Consider the following 13,562-nt stretch of genomic DNA (forward strand, 5'->3'; position numbering starts at 1 on the left):
CAGCAACAGAGTGAGCCATGGAGATGTGATGAAAAATATCTACATGGAGTAGAGCTGGTTGGGAAAATATTTTTTCTTCTTCTACTGAACATTTTGACAAAAATGTCTGTGTGGAGGGGAGGAAGGCTTCCCTTTCTCATTGACATTTTTGGTAGAAAATGTTGACTTTTTTTTGCAAAACCCCAAATATTTTGACTCAAAATAGTGGTGCCTCATAGGAGTTGTAGTTGGATGCCTTATCCTCCTATTTGTAGTCATAAGGTAAGAAGCGACCATTGTGATAATCTAGTCTGACCTCCTGTATAAAACAGCCTACGGGTCCTCCCTGAATTAATTCCCGTTCTCCTCTATGGGCTTAGGTTCTTTGGCTGGAGTACATCTCCCATGATGTGTCATGGTTGGGGCTCCTATGATGCAGCCCCTCCTCCCCACAAAGATGGGGGGGAAAGTGGTGCATCATGGAAGATGTAGTCCAACCAGGGAGTTTCTCCCATAGAGAAGAATGGGAGCATAAGACACCCAAACTACAACTTCCATGGGATGCGGTGGTGCCATTTTGAATCAAAATATTTTGCTTCTTGAGTATTTGGTATTGTGAAGAGATATTTAAATATTCTGCAGAAAGCAGACCCTTTTGTTGAAAACCCAATCTTCCCTCAAAACAGTTTCAACAGAATATTTTCAGCCAGTCCTAACGCACAGTTCTTTCCGCCCCCCCCCCCCACACTTGGCTGTTGGGCATAGCTCCCAGGCATCTGAGGGGTTTCTGGGGTTCTCAAGGCTGTCTCCACAATCTCAAGGTAAGGCCCGACAGGTCTAGAACCTAGACCCATAGACCTTCCAGACAGCTGGTGTCTCCAAGCTGCCACGCAGCGGCAGCTGTAACCAACTTTGCACTCCACTTCCAATGACCCACTGTGGACCCATCCCTGGGCAGTACTGCCTCAAAGGTTTGAGAGACAGCAGCCCCATCATTCCTGATCAGCTCCCTGCTTTATATAAACGCCAGGGGCATTCCAGGAAGTGTCCAGGCAACAGCGCAAATCTATAGCTGCCACGACCATTCCTGCTCCTTGCTCTTAAATTCCTGATTTGACTTCGGCTTGATTTGGACTTCGCCACCTGACTTAGACTCTGACCCTTGGTATTGACCCTGGCCTGGACCTGACTACAAACTCCTCAGCTACTCCTAGCCTCAGGTTTGCCCCTGCTTTGACCCTTGGCCTTGATTGCCCTTGTTGGGATCCTGATACTCAGTTTTTGTTAGTGTCTCAATGGAAGGTACCACTGCTGTGATAGTGGTGTTGGATAGAAGAACAGAGGAAGGCTGGAAACAAGACAGTTTTGGAAGTTTGGGCCCAGCTCTTGTCTATGTTCACTAAATGTGATGGTTGTAGTCCTGATTTAAAAAAAAAAAAAAAAAAAAAAATCTTCTCCACCCCTCTTCCCTGTTAATTATTTATTTTATTTATTTTTAAAACAACCCAGTGAGGAAACCATTGGGTGGTAGACGTAGCTGAGAGGACTAGCAGGTCTACTGTAGTGGCGTGGCAAAACATTTGCTGTGCTACAACCTTTTGCTTCTGGGCCATGCAGTCTGGACCTCAGAGAAATTCCCATGGGGGGAGACTCCATTATTTGAAAGTTGGAAATGTTGCACCTACCCTGGACACGAAGGGTGGGTACCCTAGGGACCTGGTTCAGAGTTGTACTTTACTGAGAAAGCACTAGCCATCTTTTTTCTGGAAACCTTCCCGTCAGTGGAGCTCTGTGCCATCTCGCACTGGTCCGAGATCGTCTGTCTGCACACTGTGATAGCCACCAGCTGATCTGCACTAGTGCTCTCGCTGCTGCTGCCACCAAAAGCGTGGCCCCAGCAACAGTAATGGCGGGAAATTGCAAAAGGAAAGAAGTCTAGTGTAGACATAACTCCACCTCGGCTCACGTCCACTCTGTGGCAGAGAGGGGCAATGCTCTCTACTTACCTGAAGAGGACTGAGCTTGAGGGTGGCACCCAAGCAAAGGACTCCCTGGATAAGGTGCTGTTTGCTGGCAGACACCGCATAGTGAGGATCTTGCTGGGGGGAAGAGCACCACGGTCTGCCCTAGTGTGGGCTCCGCACAATAGGGATGGGGAAAGGGTGAGTACCCCCCAGTATGCTGCTGTGGGCTCCAGTGCTCAGCAAGTCATCCCTCTTATTTGCAGAGGGAGCTACTGTACCTGTGATACCTCACACGTCAGACTGAAAACTCATAAATATTTGTAGTGAAAGCACCTGCAGGCTGAGTGCCAGCTTCATCATTAAACGTCCCAAGGAAGTACCCATTCAGGTCACTGTTTTAGATACGCGTATTGAGGTAAGTCCTGCTCTCTGCTATCAGGGGTCCTGAGAGGCTACAGTAGAAGTAGCATAATTCTGCTGCACAGGTGTTCTCCCTGTCCCCCTGTGAGAGGAGTAGAGGGTAGGATCAGGACCACGCAGATCCACCAGCCATTCTCCCTTCTGGGGCAAAGGTTAACCATACTTGGGGGGAACAAGGGGTGTGTGTGATGGCTTCAACCCCACTTCTGGGATGTCATCTGGTGTACTGGGGTGTCACTGAGCCCCTCCTGCTCCACTAGTCTGGATTCCCTCTCCCTGTTTTGCTGAATTAGGCTTTCCAGCCTCTTGCTACACAAACAGGTGTGACGGTGCTGTCCGTGGGAGCCAGCTGAGGTCACTCAATTAGGACGAACTGCAAACAGAACGGGGCAGACAAACCCAATCACTGGTGGATATTCCAATACTTATTTTGTGCTGGCTTGGTAAATCTAACTTCTATATTACCATACAGGTTACTCAGAAGTCCAAACAACGCAGTTCCCTTAAAGTACCCAGCCTCAGGCCTCCATCCAGACACACCTGTCAGATATGATGATTACTGAAAATCTTATCTCCTCATATAAAAGAAAAGGTTCTTCCAATCCCAACGGATCAGCCACATACCCAGGTCCAATTATAACTTAGATATTACCCAAAATACACGCTATAGCCAATTCTTATTAACTAAACTAAAATTTATTATAAAAGAAAACAGAGTGTGTTGGTTAAAAGATCAATATACATACAGACTTGAATTCAATTCTTGAGGTTCAGATACATAGCAGAGGTGAGCTTGTAGTTACCAAAAGTCCTTTTAGAAATAGTCCATAGGTTATAGTCCAATGTCCATATTCAAGGTGGCTCCATGACTGGGGCCCTCAATCCTTATGGCTTAAGGTTTTCCCCCTCTTGAAACCCAAAGCAGATCTGAGATGCAGAAGGACCATGTCCCAAGGTTTTTATACATTTCCAGCAGCCTTTTGGCCTGAGAAAACAATAGGCTCAACTTTCCTTTTTCTTAACATCATGGCAATTAGCACAGGATAATTTATCCATTAAACAGTTTAGATACAGGTTACCACAACCTTCAAAGAGACATATAGACAATAATACTATTTCACTCAAGCGTCTTCCTAAATGTTAATATTACTTTTTTTTATCTTTGAATTAAAGCTACAGCAATAGACAAGACTTGTTTGCTTACATCACAAGACCTGAGCAAACATCTCCCCTTCTATCTCTAACCATGCAGACTTGCATTTCAAAGCGCTATTCATTTACATATCTTCCTAACCAGTCTAGTTCGGCCATAGGTCAGGTCAGTCTGTGAGTTAATTAACTCTTTCTGGCCCTGTCACCTTTCAATGAGATATTATATTACACTCATAACGTCACAACAGGCCACACCCAGCTGCAGACACAGACTGAAGTCAGCTCTGTGTTAGAGGATTCACCCAGCACTCACATGCACACCCCCTTTGGGGAATAAACCCAAAATAATACTGTCTTGTGCTGTACAGAAAGATCTGTACGGTGCAAGCTCATAAAAATTCTCCCTCTCCCTCAATGTGGAGAGAGAGATGCACAACTTCTCTTCCCCCCCCCTCCCCAGAGATTGCACAAACTGGGTTTAATAATAATAATTTATTAACTATAAAAGGCAGATTAAGTGACTACAAGGGATAATAAATAAAACAAAACATGCATACTAAGCTTAAAATCTTAGAGACTGGTTTCAAGAAGTAATTTCTCACCCTAAATGTTATTTTAAGCGAGTTGCAGAGTTGCTGTAGCTTAGAGTTCCAGTTATTTCTTCTTACAGACTAGACCCCTGTCTCAGTCTGGACTCACCTTTGCCTTTCCCCTCAGGTTAGTTCCTTTGTCCCTTCTGGTACTTTCAGCAGACTTTCTTCTGGGGTAGCCAGTGGAAGAGAGTCCAGATAACCCCCTTCCCAGCCTTAAAAAGGATTTACCTAAAGCGGGAAACCTTTGTTTGATCCCCCTCCCCCTACAGTGGAAAAGTACCAGTAGTGTCTACGGTGATATTTTGTATCAGGTGATCTTATTACCTGACCTTGCAGTGTCAAAGCAACTATGAAACCAGGTTTATTTGCAATGTCCACAGGAAGAAACTCCAGGCAGATGGGAGATCCACATTTCCAAAGACTCATTGTGTTTTTCTAATGGCCCATTAAGGCTGACTGCTTACTGTCTGGTGGGCGTTTCCCCAAGTACACACACAGTTGTAATGGTTATAGTCAATATTCCTAACTTCAGATACAGAAATGATACATGCATAAAAATTGGATAATCACATTCAGTAAATCATAACATTTCCAATGATACCTTACAAGCCCCATTTTGCATAAAATATATCTTAGTCACTAAAATCAGCAGGTGCAAATGACATATGCAGGGAGCAGAGCTGGTGAATGGGGGGGACGTTTATGGCGGGGTGGGAGGTTGAGGCAAATCGCCTGGCCGCTGATTACGTGCAGCCAGACACTGGGGCAGTTAGAAGAATACAGGAGGGCACGGTGCGCATCAGAGAAGCTTTGAAAACCAGTTTCATGACTGGCCAGGCTACGGTGTGAAAGTTCTGTTTGTTTCTATTTGATGAACCTCTCTCCCTCCCCCCCCCCTTGATTCACTCTACTTCCCTGTAAGCTAACCACCCTCCCCTCCCCCCTTCAATCACCGCTTGCAGAGGCAATAAAGTCATTGTTGCTTCACATTCATGCATTCTTTATTAATTCATCACACAAATAGGGGGATAACTGCCAAGGTAGCCCAGGAGGGGTGGGGGAGGAGGGAAGGACAAGGCCACACTGCACTTTAAAACTTATTGAATGCCAGCCTTCTGTTGCTTGGGCAATCCTCTGGGGTGGAGTGGTTGGGTGGCCGGAGGGGGCCCCCCCCACCGCGTTTTTGGGCGTCTGGGTGAGGAGGCTATGGAACTTGGGGAGGAGGGCGGTTGGTTACACAGGGACTGTAGGGGCGGTCTGTGCTCCTGCTGCCTTTCCTGCAGCTCAACCATACGCTGGAGCATATTAACTTGATGCTCCAGAAGCCTGAGCATTGACTCCTGCCTTCTGTCAGCAAGCTGACGCCACCTATCATCTTCAGCCCGCCACTTACTCTCTTCAGCTCGCCACCTCTCCTCGCGTTCATATTGTGCTTTCCTGCACTCTGACATTGTCTGCCTCCACGCATTCTGCTGTGCTCTGTCAGTGTAGGAGGACAGCATGAGCTCAGAGAACATTTCATCCCGAGTGCGTTTTTTTACCTTCTAATCTTCGCTAGCCTCTGGGAAGGAGAAACATATGCAGATGGTGGAGGGGAAAAAAGGGAGAGTGGTAGTTAAAGACACATTTTATAGGACAATGGATACAATCTTTCATGTTAAACCTTGCTGTTAACATTACATAGTACATGTGCTTTCGTTACAAGGTCGCATTTTGATGGCTTCACCCCTCCCCCCACCGAGTAGCTAACAGCGGGGAACATTTCTGTTCAGCCACAAGCAAACAGCCCAGCAGGAACGGGCACCTCTGAATGTCCACTTAATAAAACTACCCTATTTCAACCAGGTGACCATGAACGATATCACTCTCCTGAGGATAACACAGAGATATAAAGAATGGATGTTGTTTGAATGCCAGCAAACACCGGGACCATACGCTGTAATGCTTTGTTCTGCAATAATTCCCAACTACGTGCTGCTGACCTGGCGTGGTAAAGTGTCCTACCATGGAGGACAGAATAAGGCCGCCCTCCCCAGAAACCTTTTGCAAAGGCTTTGGGAGTACATCCAGGAGAGCTTTATGGAGATGTCCCTGGAGGATTTCTGCTCCATCCCCAGACACGTTAACAGAGTTTCCCAGTAGCTGTACTGGCCGCGAATGCCAGGGCAAATTAATCATTAAACATGCTTGCTTTTAAACCATGTCTAATATTTACAAAGGTACACTTACCAGAGGTCCCTTTTCCGCCTTCAGGGTCCGGGAGCCCGCCTTGGGTGGGTTTGGGGGTTACTGGCTCCAGGTCCAGGGTGAGAAACAGTTCCTGGCTGTTGGGGAAACCGGTTTCTCCGCTTCCTTGCTGTGAGCTATCTTCAACCTCCTCATCATAGATTCATAGATTCTAGGACTGGAAGGGACCTCGAGAGGTCATCGAGTCCAGTCCCCTGCCCGCATGGCAGGACCAAATACTGTCTAGACCATCCCTGATAGACATTTATCTAACCTACTCTTAAATATCTCCAGAGATGGAGATTCCACAACCTCCCTAGGCAATTTATTCCAGTGTTTAACCACCCTGACAGTTAGGAACTTTTTCCTAATGTCCAACCTAGACCTCCCTTGCTGCAGTTTAAGCCCATTGCTTCTTGTTCTATCCTCAGAGGCTAAGGTGAACAAGTTTTCTCCCTCCTCCTTATGACACCCTTTTAGATACCTGAAAACTGCTATCATGTCCCCTCTCAGTCTTCTCTTTTCCAAACTAAACAAACCCAATTCTTTCAGCCTTCCTTCATAGGTCATGTTCTCAAAACCTTTAATCATTCTTGTTGCTCTTCTCTGGACCCTTTCCAATTTCTCCACATCTTTCTTGAAATGCGGTGCCCAGAACTGGACACAATACTCCAGCTGAGGCCTAACCAGAGCAGAGTAGAGCGGAAGAATGACTTCTCGTGTCTTGCTCACAACACACCTGTTAATACATCCCAGAATCATGTTTGCTTTTTTTGCAACAGCATCACACTGTTGACTCATATTTAGCTTGTGGTCCACTATAACCCCTAGATCCCTTTCTGCCGTACTCCTTCCTAGACAGTCTCTTCCCATTCTGTATGTGTGAAACTGATTTTTTCTTCCTAAGTGGAGCACTTTGCATTTGTCTTTGTTAAACTTCATCCTGTTTAACTCAGACCATTTCTCCAATTTGTCCAGATCATTTTGAATTATGACCCTGTCCTCCAAAGCAGTTGCAATCCCTCCCAGTTTGGTATCATCCGCAAACTTAATAAGCGTACTTTCTATGCCAATATCTAAGTCGTTAATGAAGATATTGAACAGAGCCAGTCCCAAAACAGACTCCTGCGGAACCCCACTCGTTATGCCTTTCCAGCAGGATTGGGAACCATTAATAACAACTCTCTGAGTACCGTTATCCAGCCAGTTATGCACCCACCTTATAGTAGCCCCATCTAAATTGTATTTGCCTAGTTTGTCGATAAGAATATCATGCGAGACCGTATCAAATGCCTTACTAAAGTCTAGGTATGCCACATCCACAGCTTCTCCCTTATCCACAAGACTCGTTATCCTATCGAAGAAAGCTATCAGATTGGTTTGACATGATTTGTTCTTTACAAATCCATGCTGGCTGTTCCCTATCACCTTACCACCTTCCAAGTGTTTGCAGATGATTTCCTTAATTACTTGCTCCATTATCTTCCCTGGCACAGAATTTAAACTAACTGGTCTGTAGTTTCCTGGGTTGTTTTTATTTCCCTTTTTATAGATGGGCACTATATTTGCCCTTTTCCAGTCTTCTGGAATCTCTCCCGTCTCCCATGATTTTCCAAAGATAATAGCTAGAGGCTCAGATACCTCCTCTATTAGCTCCTTGAGTATTCTAGGATGCATTTCATCAGGCCCTGGTGACTTGCAGGCATCTAACTTTTCTAAGTGATTTTTAACTTGTTCTTTTTTTATTTTATCTGCTAAACCTACCCCCTTCCCATTAGCATTCACTATGTTAGGCATTCCTTCAGACTTCTCAGTGAAGACCGAAACAAAGAAGTCATTAAGCATCTCTGCCATTTCCAAGTTTCCTGTTACTGTTTCTCCCTCTTCACTAAGCAGTGGGCCTACCCTGTCTTTGGTCTTCCTCTTGCTTCTAATGTATTGATAAAAAGTCTTCTTGTTCCCCTTTATTCCCGTAGCTAGTTTGAGCTCATTTTGTGCCTTTGCCTTTCTAATCTTGCCCCTGCATTCCTGTGTTGTTTGCCTATATTCATCCTTTGTAATCTGTCCTAGTTTCCATTTTTTGTATGACTCCTTTTTATTTTTTAGATCATGCAAGATCTCGTGGTTAAGCCAAGGTGGTCTTTTGCCACATTTTCTATCTTTCCTAACCAGCGGAATAGCTTGCTTTTGGGCCCTTAATAGTGTCCCTTTGAAAAACTGCCAACTCTCCTCAGTTGTTTTTCCCCTCAGTCTTGATTCCCATGGGACCTTACCTATCAGCTCTCTGAGCTTACCAAAATCCGCCTTCCTGAAATCCATTGTCTCTATTTTGCTGTTCTCCCTTCTACCCTTCCTTAGAATTGCAAACTCTATGATTTCATGATCACTTTCACCCAAGCTGCCTTCTACTTTCAAATTCTCAACGAGTTCCTCCCTATTTGTTAAAATCAAGTCTAGAACAGCTTCCCCCCTAGTAGCTTTTTCAACCTTCTGAAATAAAAAGTTGTCTGCAATGCAGTCCAAGAATTTGTTGGATAGTCTGTGCCCCGCTGTGTTATTTTCCCAACATATATCCGGATAGTTGAAGTCCCCCGTCACCACCAAATCTTGGGCTTTGGATGATTTTGTTAGTTGTTTAAAAAAAGTCTCATCCACCTCTTCCACCTGGTTAGGTGGCCTGTAGTAGACTCCTAGCATGACATCACCCTTGTTTTTTACCCCTTTTAGCCTAACCCAGAGACTCTCAACACTTCCGTCTCCTATGTCCATCTCTACCTCAGTCCAAGTGTGTACATTTTTAATATATAAGGCAACACCTCCTCCCTTTTTCCCCTGTCTATCCTTCCTGAGCAAGCTGTATCCATCCACACCAACATTCCAATCATGTGTATTATCCCACCAAGTTTCAGTGATGCCAACAATGTCATAGTTGTATTTATTTATTAGCACTTCCAGTTCTTCCTGCTTATTACCCATACTTCTCGCATCATTGGAAAGGTTATGATTTACTGAATGTGATTATCCAATTTTTATGCATGTATCATTTCTGTATCTGAAGTTAGGAATATTGACTATAACAATTACAACTGTGTGTGTACTTGGGGAAACGCCCACCAGACAGTAAGCAGTCAGCCTTAATGGGCCATTAGAAAAACACAATGAGTCTTTGGAAATGTGGATCTCCCATCTGCCTGGAGTTTCTTCCTGTGGACATTGCAAATAAACCTGGTTTCATAGTTGCTTTGACACTGCAAGGTCAGGTAATAAGATCACCTGATACAAAATATCACCGTGGACACTACTGGTACTTTTCCACTGTAGGGGTAGGGGGATCAGACAAAGGTTTCCCGCTTTAGGTAAATCCTTTTTAAGGCTGGGAACGGGGTTAATCTCTCCTCCATTGGCTACCCCAGAAGAAAGTCTGCTGAAAGTACCTGAAGGGACAAAGGAACTAACCTGAGGGGAAAGGCAAAAGTGAGTCCAGACTGAGACAGGGGTCTAGTCTGTAAGAAGAAATAACTGGAACTCTAAGCTACAGAAACTCTGCAACTCACTTAAAATAACATTTAGGGTGAGAAATTACTTCTTGAAACCAGTCTCTAAGATTTTAAGCTTAGTATGCATGTTTTGTTTTATTTACTATCCCTTGTAGTCACTTAATCTGCCTTTTATAGTTAATAAATTATTGTTTATTATTAAACCCAGTTAGTGCAATCTCTAGCTGTGGGAGGGGGCGGGGGGGAAACTTGTGCATCTCTCTCTTCACATTGAGGGAGAGGGAGAATTTTTATGAGCTTGCACTGTACAGATCTTTCTATACGGCACAAGACAGTATTATTTTGGGTTTATTCCCCAAAGGGGGTGTGCATGTGAGTGCTGGGTGAATCCTCTAACACAGAGCTGACTTCAGTCTGTGTCTGCAGCTGGGTGTGGCCTGTCTGTGTGGCAAGAGGCCGGAAAGCCTAATTCAGCAAAACAGGGAGAGGGAATCCAGACTGGTGGAGCAGGAGGGGCTCAGTGAAACCCCAGTACACCAGATGGCATCTCAGAAGTGGGATTGAAGCCATCACGCACACCCCTTGCTCCCCCCAAGTATGGTTAACCTTTGCCCCAGAAGAGAGAATGGCTGGTGGATCTGCGTGGTCCTGATCCTACCCTCTACTCCTCTCACAGGTGGACAGGGAGAACACCTGTGCAGCAGAATTATGCTACTTCTACTGTAGCCTCTCAGGACCCCTGATAGCAGAGAGCAGGACTTACCTCAATACGTGTATCTAAAACAGTGACCTGAATGGGTACTTCCTTGGGACGTTTAATGATGAAGCTGGCACTCAGCCTGCAGGTGCTTTCACTACAAATATTTATGAGTTTTCAGTCTGACGTGTGAGGTATCACAGGTACAGTAGCTCCCTCTGCAAATAAGAGGGATGACTTGCTGAGCACTGGAGCCCACAGCGGCATACTGGGGGGTACTCACCTTTTTCCCCATCCCTATTGTGCGGAGCCCACGCTAGGGCAGACCGTGGTGCTCTTCCCCCCAGCAAGATCCTCACTATGCGGTGTCTGCCAGCAAACAGCACCTTATCCAGGGAGTCCTTTGCTTGGGTGCCACCCTCAAGCTCAGTCCTCTTCAGGTAAGTAGAGAGCATTGCCCCTCTCTGCCACAGAATGGACGTGAGCCGAGGTGGAGTTATGTCTACACTAGACTTCTTTCCTTTTGCAATTTCCCACCATTACTGTTGCTGGGGCCACACTTTTGGTGGCAGCAGCAGCGAGAGCACTAGTGCAGATCAGCTGGTGGCTATCACATTGTGCAGACAGACAATCTCGGACCAGTGCGAGATGGCACAGAGCTCCACTGACGGGAAGGTTTCCAGAAAAAAGATGGCTAGTGCTTTCTCAGTAAAGTACAACTCTGAACCAGGTCCCTAGGGTACCCACCCTTCGTGTCCAGGGTAGGTGCAACATTTCCAACTTTCAAATAATGGAGTCTCCCCCCATGGGAATTTCTCTGAGGTCCAGACTGCATGGCCCAGAAGCAAAAGGTTGTAGCACAGCAAATGTTTTGCCACGCCACTACAGTAGACCTGCTAGTCCTCTCAGCTACGTCTACCACCCAATGGTTTCCTCACTGGGTTGTTTTAAAAATAAATAAAATAACTAACAGGGAAGAGGGGTGGAGAAGATTTTTTAAATCAGGACTACAACCATCACATTTAGTGAACATAGACAAGAGCTGGGCCCAAACTTCCAAAACTGTCTTGTTTCCAGCCTTCCTCTGTTCTTCTATTCAACACCACTATCACAGCAGTGGTACCTTCCATTGAGACACTAACAAAAACTGAGTATCAGGATCCCAACAAGGGCAATCAAGGCCAAGGGTCAAAGCAGGGGCAAACCTGAGGCTAGGAGTAGCTGAGGAGTTTGTAGTCAGTCCAGGCCAGGGTCAATACCAAGGGTCAGAGTCTAAGTCAGGTGGCGAAGTCCAAATCAAGCTGAAGTCAAATCAGGAATTTAAGAGCAAGGAGCAGGAATGGTCGTGGCAGCTATAGATTTGCGCTGTTGCCTGGACACTTCCTGGAATGCCCCTGGCGTTTATATAAAGCAGGGAGCTGATCAGGAATGACGGGGCTGCTTTACGGTAAGAGGTGTGTCACAGGGTGACATTGGCCCTTTAAGAGGGAAGGGGTCAGTGCATCTGCAGCAAAGCTGACCCCTGTGGGGCTTAAAAGAGAGCACCTGGGGCCTAGAGGGGAGAGACTGGCAGATGAGGCCTGCCAGAGACCAGGAGACTTTTGGAGGTTCCTGGGGGAAGGCTGAAGACAGGAGAACAGCCAGTGAGTTTTGCTAGCTGACCTCCCTAAGCCAGGGCTGGAGAAGGCTGAAGGGAGCTGACTGCAGATTTCTATGCCAGAGAGATTAAGCCAAGGGCCAGAGATGGCTGAAGGCAGAGTAGCCGCGGAAGGGCTTACCTCAATGGGTCTTAAATTTTTGTACTGGTGACCTCTTTCACATAGCAAGACTCTGAGTGCAACCCCCCATATAAATTAAAAACACTCTTAAATATATTTAACATCATTATAAATGCTGGATGGAAAGCGGGGTTTGGCGTGGAGGCCGACAGCTTGCAACCCCCCATGTAATAACCTCCCAACCCCCACTTTGAGAACCCCTGGCTTACCTGCTGATATCTCCATGCTGAAGAGTTGGAGCTAGAGGGCTGAGGGTCAGTGGGAATGAGGGATACTCCCCTGGTGAGGATGAACTCCTTGCAGAGTGGCAGTGGAGGTTTCCACTGGAAGAGCAGCCTTGCACTTCGTCCTAGTAGAAGGACAGAAGACCAAAGAAGAGTCCCAGTGTTCTGGAAGACACTGGAGTGTGGTATGTTGGTGGACTAGAGGATGTGGGATTTGAAGGACTGTATGCACTTGATAGGAGAAATGGACTGTGTTTGGGACTTTTGTTATGGATTATTTGAACTATTTTTGGTAATACTGTCCCCAAGGAGGGTGTTAGAGTCAAGAAAGCCGGTGTGGAGTTACTGAGGACTCTGAAAGAGGGAAACTGAGGTGAGTGTGCTTGTTCTGCCACTGGAGGGGGTGCAAGGTGGGTTGCCTTAGTACTAGGTGCTATATAAAGCTAAGAAACCATAATACATGTTATATGAATGGACTCTTAAATTACTTTGTTACACAGATCAGGACTGCAACACCGAACATTAAAAGGGATAAATGATACCCCCCCCCCCCATCATTATTTTCTCCTCTAGTTGCCTGCCTCCTCTTGCCCTTAAACACTCTAAAAGAATTACTTCACTTAAAAAAACACCATAGCTAATCGTCGTAAAGTCAGTCTTCTTTATATGGTGCTGAAACTTGTCAAGACCCTATTTTCTAAACTCCACATTTTTATAAACAGCTGCCTTAGACAAATCCTCAACATCAAATGGGTAGGGGAAAATCCCCCACAAATGAAGAGCTTTGGAAGATGATGAAACAGAAACTGATAAGACTGGAAACTATGGAACGAAAATGAAGATAGCTACAACACACATGGAGTTATGAACGACGTAACAAGGCAGGCACTGAACTGGAAACCCCAGGGCAAGAGGCAGTGAGGTAGACCAAGGACAACCTGGAAATGCAGAACTGAAAACTATTACAATGCTAGAGGAAGAAGCTAAGACTTCAGCAAGAGACCTCCAAAGATGGAAGGCAGTGGGGAAGGC

The sequence above is a fragment of the Emys orbicularis genome, chromosome 13 (genome assembly GCF_028017835.1).
Source record: "Emys orbicularis isolate rEmyOrb1 chromosome 13, rEmyOrb1.hap1, whole genome shotgun sequence".
In the NCBI taxonomy this organism is placed as follows: Eukaryota; Metazoa; Chordata; order Testudines; family Emydidae; genus Emys; species Emys orbicularis.